A 12,514-nucleotide genomic window follows, 5' to 3' on the forward strand; every position below is an offset into this window, starting at 1 on the left:
GAGAGACATAGAGGTGTATGTGTGAGAGAGAGACGCTATTATGGGGTCTGAACTAGTTAGACCCCATGAAGAACTACTCTGAAGCTTAATGGCATAAACCAATTGTCTCAGAGGCTTAACACTTTTAATTCTTGGTTCTGAGGCCTGGCAATCTGGGCTGAGCAGCATTGGATAGTTCACGTCGTCTCAGCTGGGCTCTCTCTTTCCTCTGTGGTCTATAGTGATTGCTTAGACAGCCCTGTTTCTGGGGGTTTGCTGGTGTTGGCCACATAACCTCAGTTATCCTCCACATGGTCTTTTCTCCTTCAGCATGCCAGCCTGAGCCTGCCCTTGCAGTGAAGGCAAATTTCCCAGAGTACAAACAACCTGTGTCAAAGCTTCTTGAGACTTCAGTGTGAAACCGTGTGGCCCTAGCGAGTTGCAAGCTCAGCCCACATTCGAAGGCTGAGGACAGAGATTCCACCTCCTCATAGGAGGAGGTGCCAAGTCACATTGGAAAGGGCGTCATTACAGCATGAAGTGGAGCCACTGGTACAAACAGGCTACTTCTCTGCCATGGTCACACTGACCCCTCTGTTGTTCTCTCAGGATCCCAGCCCTTTCTCCTTCCAAAGGTGCAAAGCAAGGATCACGCCACTGACAACCGTGTTCCCGTAGTGCAATTGTTGTAGGCGAAATCATCAGACTTCATCCTCAGAATGTGAACTCTGTACTTCTCGTTTAAGTGGTGTTATTTGTAAGAAGCAGATGTTTGGAATTATAACCTATTTTTCTCTGAATCAAGGACAATTCAGGTTCCTTAGATTGCTCTCTAAAACATGTATTGTGTTGACAGGATTTGGGCATTAACCAGAAATGTGCACCTGTATGTTCTGATTCATGTCCTTTGACAGGAAAGTCCACAGAGTCTCATGAGCATTAAGTTTGACTCACATCAGTCATTTCCAATTATTTTTCTATAAATAAATGCAGCTGTAAAAGTGGTTAGGGAGATGTAAAACCTCTGAGTAGTGAGATTGTTCTTTTCTCAGTGACACGGTGGGGATTTGAAGGGAATGTCAATGTAGCAGGCCCCATTTGTTCTAAACTAGATGTTAAAACTGCAAGTGCCCCTCTGACACTGGCCAGAGAACACAGAGTCTTAGGGCAAGAAATGAGAAGGATTTAATTGTCTTTATTTCTATGCTTTTTTTTAAAAAAAAATCAGGCTTTAGATTTTAAAATAAATGTTAGCATTTGTAAAGGCGCCATGTTGTCAGCTCACATCAAACCCCTTTTATTCAACTTCAAAATTACCGAGAGTCTAAACCCCAGATCCCATTCTGTGCCATCGTTCAGCTCCACTAAGCACTCAAAGTGTCAATGACAGATACCTGGCTGTTGATCACCAGATATCATTAAGAGATTCCATAAAAATATCCTGGGAATGCACTCCTCCTCAAATCCTGATTCAAAGAAAATTCCCCACAGGATTTTAGTGCACAGAAATTATGAGCCTGTTCAAAAACAGCCTTATACCTGTGCCTTCCAGAAGATTCTTCTGGACTCGTGAGTTATGCTGAGATTAAGACTGATTAGCTGTATCAAGCTGTAAGTGGAATGAAATATGCTTTTGCATCTTGAGGAACCATCCATTTGAGTTACCACTTGTCTGATCCATGGCTGTAGCAGAATTTATCACATCAGCATGAAATCCAGTAGTAGCTTGTTTCCGACTGCCTGACTCATAATCAACAACCCACTCTTGGAGAGTTTTGGCTGCCTCACCTGGTTATGCCAATAAATCTGAGTGAATAGCTGCTTGATTTGTTATTGATTTCCCCACGGATGAATTTGAGGCTGCGTTTTCAGTGATAGGTCTTCAGAGTGGAAACTCAGGGCAAAGGAAAAGCTTTGCAAATATTGAGAGACTCAAGGGCTCACTCCTTCTTCGTGCTGGAAAACTCACTATCAGTGCCGAATGAGTCCTGTTGGTGCAATATTCCAGTGCAAAGGAGGAGAAAAAGGACTACGTGAGGGTGCTGGAGAAGTCTTGTCCTGTTAAAGAGCACGGTCATGCTGTGATGTGTCAGTCACGATTTTGGAAGTCATGGACACTGATGAAAGACAGTATCCATAAAATTTTTTCCATATTATTTGCAATTATGATTAATTTTATCTAAACTTATCTCATTGCAAATTGAGGTTGCTTTAGTAAAAAAAAAAAAAAAAAAATTGCAACATATGAACTTTCCATACCTTGTGGATTGAGTGTTGGTAAAAACTGGAATGGTCTCAGGGAATCTAAAGGGTTGGCTCAACTTTTTCAGGATTCTGGCCTTGAAAAATATTTTCACTGGAATTCTTAGACTCTTGTCAGAGGCTATTAGTCTTGGGATTCTCTTTGGAAATGGGTTGTGCTGTGAAAATGGAGGAGACTGGGACGGATCTGCCAACTGAGACTTGAGAAGTTGAAATTGCATCTCATCTTATGACATTACATCACTCGTCAAAAGGAACCACTCTTTTTATACCAAAAAAAAATCGGCTTGGAAGCCCTCACTTGTTTTGCTCACCAAACCCTGGTGCTGAGCCATTCTTGTTTCTCAGACTTGCATCAGCTTCCAAAACATCTTCTCTATCTCCTATAGTTTTATTAAACAGAGTCTTACACCATTTTCTAGTTTCCATTTATAAGAGAAAACTTTGTTCATTGGAAGAGTTTCGAAAAATTAAGGTGAGGACTGAAGAATTAAAAAGACATCTTTTGAGCAGGGAGATTCTGGAGTGTGACCCCTGGTTTCTCAGTTCGCCTGTGCCTCCCATTTCTGGGCTCCCTATCATGCTCTTTGGTTTGCATGGCGCCCACAGTGGCCTTCTCCTCCGTGGGGTGCACCTGCTCCTCCCTGCTTTTTTGGTAGGTAGATCTGTAGGGACCCTTTCTGGGCGATCTAGCTGAGCTCATTATAAGAGGCTGCCAGATCTAAAACAGAATGCTCAGATATTTGAAATTTTTCATATCTACTATTAAATACCCACAGGATATTCTAGGGACATAAATTTTAAAAATTCATCCATCAGGCATCAGGATTTCAAAAGTGAATTCCTAAGTTGCAGCAATAGGGAAGAAATGGAATTTTGAAAGCCCATCGCACTCTTGGTGCAAGCACAGGAAAAGAGCCTGTAACCCAATTCTCAGAGCTGTTGAGCTTTTATCAGCCAGCATTTGCTTTTAGAGAAGCTGTTCTACAAACCTCTCTCTGCAAAGCAACCTTGCTTAAAAGAACTTGAAGGAAGAAGAGCCCTTATAATCCTTAATTCGCCTCGTGGAGATTTCCACGATATTTTTTCCCCAGTATTATTAAGGAGTTCTCCAGCACATGCCTCTTCGAAGGATCAACCAGAGAGAAGCAGAAACCCACATTTTCACATCAGATGGGGCCATGGGAAGCATCTTCCTTTTTGCAAATCACTTAATAGATGGTCAGGGTGTAAAATCGTAAAGACAATCAGATCTTCGATTTTGGTTGTTTGTGCTGTCTGACAACCCCCATATTTGTAAAGATAAACCCCTCAGTTTTATGTTCTTGATTTGCTAGATAGTTTCTGCCCAGCACAGAATGGGATGTGCGCTGGGGGGAAGCAATATTACTCCTCCATAAGGCTAGAATTGCCACTTTTCCATTGCCATTTCCTTTTCTTTTGCAGAAATAGCCCAGCTGTGTCAAAATGTGCTAGAAACCCACCTTAAATGTGAGTGTTGCTTTTTACAATGTAAACTGAAGGTTTTAGTGCCTTTGTTTTTCCTCTCCTGATACGGACCTGCAATGGCAGAAAGAGTGTGGTTTTGAGAATGAAAGCAGATCTCCTTTTTGATGACACCGACTTTGTCAGTCTTCTCATTGGAAAATGGGGATAAGTACAATTACATTGCATGGCTATTGTGCAGATTAAAAGTAGATACATTCCCCCAACAAGTCAGTGACATAAATAAAAAGCCATGGCTCTTCTAGATTAAAAGAAATTTAGGTGACAGAACAACCAAATGTGTCTTATGTGGGTTATCTGGATTTGATTGGAACAAAGCCATTATCAAAAGGCATTTGTAGGGCAATGGAGGACATTTGAATATGGACGTGCTAGCAGATATTAAGGAAGACCATTTAGTTTGTTAAGTCTGATAATGGTATTGTGGTTTATAAGTAAATGTCTTTTTCTTTAAATGTCTTTTTTTTAATAACTGAAGTATTAAACTAGAAATGAAATGTCATATTGTCAGTATTTTACTTTTAAAATTCTCAAGCAAAAATCATTTGAAGGAAACATGGTAAAATACAGCTCGTCATTAAGTCAAGGCAGTATATAGAGGTTTATGCTATTCTGCCTTCTTTAGTATTTGTTAAATTTTCCACAATGAAATGTTAAAAATTACATTCCACATGAAGTTTTTCTGCGCAGGACCTGGAGCATTTCAGATGCTGCAGACACAGGTCAGTCCAGCTGTTCTTTGGTCAATCAGTCTATGTTCATTGATCTCTTTTCTCCTTGCTGAAGAAAGGAACATGAAAGAGATGTACATGCTCCCTGCCCTCAGGATTTAGCCCTTGGCAGGAAGGTGGGATTTAGTTGCTGTTAAGAAGGGAATGGTGGGTACCATTCAGTGGGTGAATTCTCTGCAGAATATGTGGATGTGATCACGAAAGATCTGAATTTGAAGCCAACACAGTTTTTATTGGCGCCCACTGTGTGTCAGGGTGGAAGATCAGATGGCCCTTAATTCTTCACTCCTTGGGTATCCTGAGTTCCACCTGGGATAGGTCACTTTGCAGCACCCAACACCGATGGTGTGACCCGCTGAGGCTCATGGGGTGCGAGTGAACATGACAGAAGCTGAAGCTGAGACAGCGCATGGAGGGCTGCACTTGCTTGCTGTGGCTCCTGCTCCGGCCTGCTGTGGACGGAGCTGGGATGGACCTCAGTCTGTCAGTCGTCAACTGAAGCTAGCCCCTGTCAGGTGATGCTCCACTGATGTGGGGCCGAGTTCCCGCTTATTATGTAAGCCTCTGAGTTTTCAGGCTGGTTATGAACATAGTGTTATTGTGGCAACAGGTAACTGGTACTGGGAGGCTGTGAACATGGCTTCCTCACATGAGCAATAATTTTCATGACAAGTACATGGATCAAGGTTCTAAGGATAAAGAAACTGTTTAACAAACAGAAAAGAGGGTTCAGATGGCAGGACCATTCTGATCTCTCCATGAGGCATTTGGACTTGCGTGGACTGGGTGATTTGAATGCCCAAGTCTCTGTTTGTAGGCAGCTGTCTTCTTTCCTTTGTTGAGCCTGGTGAGTGGTTCCTGAAACCGTGCCTGCATATGAATCTGTACAGGAGCCACTTGTGCGTTACAGACTATTGCAGTGATTTTCAGTGGGTGGTTTTGCCTACACTTTTTTTTTTTTTTTTTTTTTTTGGAGACAGAGTCTCTTTGTGTCAGCCAGGCTGGAGTGTAGTGGCGAGATCTCAGCTCACTGCAACCTCCACCACCTGGGTTTAAGTGACTCTCCTGCCTCAGCCTACCAAGTAGCTGGGACTGCAGGCACACACCACGATGCCTGGCTAATTTTTGTATTTTTAGTAGAGACTGGGTTTTGTCATGTTGGCCAGGCTGGTCTTGAACTCCTGACCTCAAGTGATCCCCCTGCTGCAGCCTCCCAAAGTGCTGGGATTATAGGCGTGAGCCACGGCACCCAGCATCTCCTACACAGGTATTTTTTCACCTTCTTTGCAACCATGTAAGTGAAATCCCAACTCCTTGTACACATGGGGAGGGACATTGAGACTGAGTCGACCTCCAGGGGAATGTGGTTGGCGGGGAGAAGAGGGTATACAGAGTCCCTGCCCCAACCATGGAGTTGTGCAGGTGTTACTGTCCTCACCCACAACACCTCCTTCCTCGGTGAGAAATTACTGCTGCTCATAGGACAGAATGTTCCCCAGGTGTGTGAGGACACACCCCCACCCCCCGCCAGGACGTACTAATCTGCGTACAAGTCTTTTGCAAGCATACCCTTGGTGGTGGGACTGTCGTTTGGGCCACTCCCGTGGCGCCTCTCCTGTCCTTTAGAATCAGTGCCCAGCTGCCCCATGGAAAACCCCTCTGCCCCATTTGTCATGGCAGTTGCATTGGTAAGGATCGGATCACCTGGATCTGGCCAACAGGAGCACCAAGTGATGTGCTTGGGCTGGAGATGTGTCCCTTATCAGCTAGATTAAAACCACTGTGAGGCTTCCGCCAGCCTTCCCGAGGGCACCAGGCTGTGGGGGCCACCCCTGCTGTGGCTCTTTTCTAAAGCCGTGTACCCAGGAGCCTGACAATGAAGCCGACGGGCAGCTGGGGGGTGTGGCAGGCAGTGAGGGAGCCAGACATGGTGAAGGGCCTTTGGAGCACTGCAGCCCAGAGTGCCTGAGGGATTCTGCTGCAGGTGCTGAGACTCTCTGAGACTCTGGGCAGCCATCTCCCTTTGTTAAGTGGTTCGAATGTGGTCTCTGTCACCAGCCACTGAGAACCTCCTGACTCATACAGGGAACACTTCTGATGGCAGAATCCTCACAGCGCAAGAGACCAGGAGGGGAGATATTTAGACCAAGATGGCATTCTGCACCACTCTGCTAAAGCAATGCAGCAGCGAGCGACTGCTCACAGGGGAACCCTCTGGGAGTCGCTTGTTTTGTTCTTTAGATGTCTTCCAGGCTGAGGTGAGGTCTCACTTACCTCCTTCCTACAACTGGCTGAGTTTGAGGGGCACTGGATGGAGTTGGTCTAAGCTTCTGCCCTGCCTCTGGGTTCTCTGGCTGTGGTTCCCCTTCGTATCCAGTGGCCAGGTGTCCCCTCCCTCCCTCCTAGCATACTGAGAGGCGAGTAGGCCTGGGAAGACACCATGAGCAAAGTCACCTCTCTTTGAGGTCCCATGGAGCTCATGCATGGTAGCATCTCTAACAAGCCACTTAGCAGAGGCAAACAGATGAACCTACAAGGACAGATACGAAAGGGACAATGAGGGTGACATGAACTCGGGGCAGGGACTTGCCTCTAGAGGGGTGTTCCAGGAAGAACTTGCAGAGGAGGTGACCCGGCGGGGGAGAGAGAAAGCCTTGTCACGTGGGTGTCTGGGCTGTGGGATTGGGGAGGAAGGCAGGCAGCGTCCCCAGCTGGGGCCAGTGTGTGCAATGGCCCCTCCCTTGCTGGTTCTGTGGGAGGAACTGGGAGGAGACCAGGGTGGTGGGAACACAGTGAAGGAGCAGGACTGGGATTCCCTGAGATAGAGGAGGTGGGAGGGGCCAGATACTACTGGGCCTTGCAGCTGAGGGCTGCATTTATGCTAAGTGCAGAGGAAAGCCTCAGGAAGCTGATGAGAGCGGAGTGTGAGGGGGAATGGGGGAGGCATGTCATGTTCTGAAGGTCCCTCTCAACCCTAAAACCTCGTGTTCTCTGTTTCCATGGACACACTCTTTCTTTCATTTGGTACTGAGTGGAGCTAAGTGGTTCCCTGGATTTGTGCAGAGGGGATTGCCTTACCTAAAGATGTGCACAGGAGAGAGGGTGGTCTGGAGGTGCTTCAGTATTGATGAATCTGTATGTGTGTGCATAGGACCACACAAAAGTAAATATTATTACATTTATTGGATGGTAACTACATGCCAGGCTAATGCTTCACATGAATTTTCTCATTCAGTCTTCCCAAAAGTATTCCAAAAATTCACTTTCCCCTAATTTTACAAATCAGGAAACTGAGGTTCAACGATATAAAGGGTACACAGGTGGTAAGTGGTGGAGCCAGATTTGGGATCTGGGCTATTTAAAGCCTGCTCATTGTATTCCCATGTCTCCCTAGGTGTACCTTACATCTCCAGGCATCCAGATCTGGAAATTAATTGGACCCATGGTTTATTTTGCTTTCTTTGCATCCTTGGAGAACTTTACAAAGACGCTGAAGCACCATCCAAATGGTCCGCAGATGAGACAGGAGAGACTTGGGGAGACTGGCCCTGGTACCTCCCTTTGCTACCTCAGATTCTGTGGTCATGAGCACTCTGGGCTCCAAAGCCACAAGGAACCTCATGGAGGCTCATGCCAAGAGCGCCCCCCGTGCATGTGTGTGGTGTGTGGGGCAGGGAGAGTGCACACTGCATGGATTTTGCATTTTTCACGCTAGTTAGGGAAAACAGTTTTCTCCTTTCAAATTCTCCTGAGGTGCCAGAAACCACAGCATATAGAATGAAAAGAAGAAGAAGAAGAAGGAAAAACAAAACCCTCTGAATCTCCAGCTGCAGAATCACATCAGGGCACGTGATGTCAGGCCATAGTAGTCATGTTTGCTTATGAGGTGCAGTCCCCCAGTGAAGCCACTGTCTCAGTCAGAGAAGAAGGAAGGAGAAGGAAAAACAAATCATTCCACAGCTGCTCAAGTTTGGAAAGTAAGGCTTTAGAAACTGAATTTTCTTCAGGTACAAGGTGAGCACCAATATTTAAATACATCAGATTTTCTGGCTGAAGTTGAAAGCTGGGAAGATCTACAAGGATTTCTGAGTTCCTTAGATCTTTAGCTTATCATAGCATTAAGAAAACCCTTTTTATTATGAAAAATTTCAAAAATACAGGAACATAGGGAGAATACAATAATGAACTGCCACACACATTTCCCCAAATGATCGTTAACATCTGCCTGTGCTTACTTTGTCTTTTCTGCCTTCGGGAGTATAGTAAGGTATACGTAATATATTTAATATTCATTACAAACATCATAAAATTTTGTCTCTAAATAGTTAAACAATAAATAACACGTTCTAAAATAATACAACAACATCTAGACTCTAAGATGTTGTTATGGCTTCAATGTTTGTGTCTCTCCAAAATTCATAGGTTGAAACCCAATCACCAAGGAGCTGTCATTAGAAGGTGGGCCCTTGGGGAGGTGAGGAGGCCATAAGGAACCCCCCCTCATGCATGAGATTGGTGCCCATATAAAAGGCTGCAGAGAGCCGCCTGCCTCTTTTTCACCCTGCCGTCGTGTGAGGACACAGCATCATCTCAGAGGCAGAGAACAGGCCCTCATCAGATACTGAGCCTGCAAGCCCCTTGAACTTGGACTTCCCAGCTTTGAGAACCATGATCCATTAATTCGTGCCGTTTATACATTACCCCAGTCTCTGGTATTTTGTTATAGCAGCAGAAATATTCTAAGACAGAAACTGGTACCAAGCAGCGGGATGTCACTATCACAAATACCTGAAATTTGAAACTGAGTATTGGGTAGAGGCGAGAACAGTTTTGAAGTAAAATGTATATATATATCTATAGATATAGATATAGACATACAGATAGATATAGAGATGTATAGATAGATAGATAGAGATAGAGATATATAGATAGATAGATATAGATAGATAAATATATAAATATATATAGAGAGATAGGTAGGTAGATAGGTATATAGATAGAGATATAGATATATAGATATAGATAGATATATAGATAGATAAATATATAAATAGATAGATAGATAGATAGATAGATAGATAGATAGATAGATAGATAGATAGATAGATATGTATCTGTATTGCCATGAAAGAGTGTTAGGGGTGATTCTGGGGAGGGCTCAGAAGAAGAGAGCTGGAGAGAGAGCCTCAGTCTTCTTAGAGATTATCTAGGTGGTCGTGGACAGAATGTTGGTAGAAATATGAGGTCCAACGAGGTCCCAGATGAAAATGAGAAACAAGATATTAAACCCTGAGGGAAAGACCGCCCTTGTAATAAAGTGGCAAAGAGCTTGCTCGAGTTTTGTTTATGTTGTAGCACTTTGTGGAAAGCAGAACTCATGAGTAATAAACCGGGTGGAAGAAATCTCTAACCAAGTGCTGTGAGTGCCACGCGGCTTCTTTGGATGACTCACAGTAACATGTAAGAAGAGACAAACCAGTGATGGAATTTATAATCAAAAGGGGAGCAACACTTAAAACTTGGGAAAATTCTCAGCCTGGCTGTGTTAAGAATGAACAGGTGTGTCCGGGAGGGAAAACGGAGTGTGGTCAAGTGACAGCCCTGCTATTAATTTCTCTAGCACGTAGATGAGTATGGAGAGAGAAAAGCCAGACGTGATTCATCAAGACAACGGAAAAATGACCGTAAAGGTATTTGAGTTGCTGTGCCCATCACAGTCCCAGACAGCCAGGGCCTTCAAGGCAGGGTGGTTTCAAGGGGAGCGTCAGGGTGCCTGTGGGACCTCAGGGCTTGATGGTCAGAGCTCTCCCCAGTTTCTGCTCCACTCATTCAGGCTCAGCACTCCTGGGCCACCCCAGCTGTGTGGCCCAGACCTAGATGTGGCTCGGGCCACAGCTCTGGAGGGCACAGGCAGCCACAGGGACTCAGGCCACAGCTCTGGAAGGCCCAGGTACTCAGCAGATGTGCTGCACAAATGGACTAAGACAGATATTCAACAGTGCCTGTCTGGATGTCTACACAAGAACTACGGGTGAGAGATGCAAATACTGGCTCCAGGGTCCCAGGCTGACCCCCCTGAATCAGGATTACTGTCATGATACCTGGAATATGCATTTTAACAGCCCCCACTGTGAATCTGATGTGCCATCCAGTTTAAGAACCCTGGCTGGGTGCGGTGGCTCACGCTTGTAATCCCAACACTTTGGGAGGCCAAGGCGGGTGGATCATGAGGTCAGGAGATCGAGATCATCCTGGCTAACCTGGGGAAGACCCATCTCTACTAAAAATACAAAAAATTAGCCAGGCGTGGTGGCAAGTGCGTGTAGTCCCAGCTATTCAGGAGGCTGAGGCAGGAGAATGGTGTGAACCCAGAAGGCAGAGCTTGCAGTGGGCGGAGATTGCACCACTGCACTCCAGCCTGCGTGACAGAGCGAGACTCTGTAAAAAAAATAAAAACCCTGTGTGTGTAGATGCAAGAATCCCTTCCTCTCTGCTCCCCCGTGGGTGGAGCCCACTGTGTCCCTGGACTGAAGAGGAGTCCAGCCCTGCATAGCTGAGTGGTTCTGAGATGCCCATCCTCACTGAATCTAAGGGATGTAACTCTCAGCTGCGTGACGGGGACATGATGTGTCCATAACCCTCCCACTAACAGCATCCTACATGCCACCAGCATGTGAGCAAGGTTGCCCGAGACAGGGCTGCAGCCCCCTGGGAGTGAGGACCACAGCGAGTGCCTACCCAAGGCCTCCAGATCACGCCTGGCATTGTTGAAGGGAAGCCAAATAGATCCATGGTGGTGGATTTTGAGAGAGGAAGACCTGCCTGACACAGGGAAACAGCACAGCATGATACGCAAAGGCAGCCTTGCCTTTCATCCCTTCCTCAAATAACCTCTGAGCACCTTCTTGGAATATTATAGTGAGGAAGACAAGCAGTAAATGGAAAGCCGCATTGCGGCCGCTACTGAGAGTAATGGATTTCAGAGTCAGCCTGGCAACATCGCCAGTAGTCAATTATTACTCTTAATAAAGGAGCGGGATTGAGGAAGACAAGATCCCTAGTTACTGTTTACTTAGCACTTAATAAATGTCAGATGCAGAACTAAGCCCCTCCTATGCTTCATGTCGTTTAACCCTTCTGACAGCCCTGTGAGGCAGAAATATTTTAATTTCTGATTTTTAGATGAAGAAACTGAGACTCCAAGGGGTTCAATAACCTGATGACAATCACCCACGGGAAAGCAGTGAAGATGCTGGCACCTATATCTGTAGCCGTTCACATAGAACAGCCACCTGTGGGGTGGGGGTGGTGCTGGTGATTTTTAGCCAAGGATGATTATTTTTCTTTTCTCAAAAATGGACATCCTGTGCACGGCACAGCCACTGACTTCAGAAAGTGTGGCATTAGCTTTTACAGCACAAGGCAAAAAATTTAAATCAGATTAGGAAGCACGGTTGCTATGGTACCAGGAAAGTACACTTTCATGCAAAGCAATTTAATAGATGTGAAAATGTGCACCTTCTAACAGAACACTGTATTTTAGAGATAAAGCCCCTCCAGCAGCAGTGGACTGACAGGCTCCTCACCAGAGGCTCATCGTCGTCCACCATCTCTCCCTGCCTCCCGCCAGGGAAGGGCCTGGGTGTTGATTTGAAGGCCTTCTCTGGGCGAGCTCAGCCTGCTTCCCAAAGGGAAGGAAGAAGGCAAGCCCTATGGCCCATATGCACCGTGTCCTTCACCTGGGTCTCAACCCAGCTAGGTAGCTCCCCAACATCAGGGCACCAACTCCCTGCGGCCCTGTTCCTGTCAGCTCTGCCTCCCCAGCTGCTCCAGGGCCCATGGAAAGGGCCACCCATTCTCCACTCCCTGCTGTCTCCTGGATGCCTGGGGATGCAGGCTCGCCAAGCATTCGGGACCCCCACTGAGTGCCAGGGAGGATTTCATTTGTGCCTGGCGTTGGCTACATTCTGCGAGACTTTGGAAAGTTTGCTTTTAGCCTAAGCCTCAGTTTCCTCATCTGTAAAATGGGTCCTCAT

The sequence above is a fragment of the Colobus angolensis genome, unplaced genomic scaffold, assembly GCF_000951035.1.
Source record: "Colobus angolensis palliatus isolate OR3802 unplaced genomic scaffold, Cang.pa_1.0 Scaffold136, whole genome shotgun sequence".
In the NCBI taxonomy this organism is placed as follows: Eukaryota; Metazoa; Chordata; class Mammalia; order Primates; family Cercopithecidae; genus Colobus; species Colobus angolensis.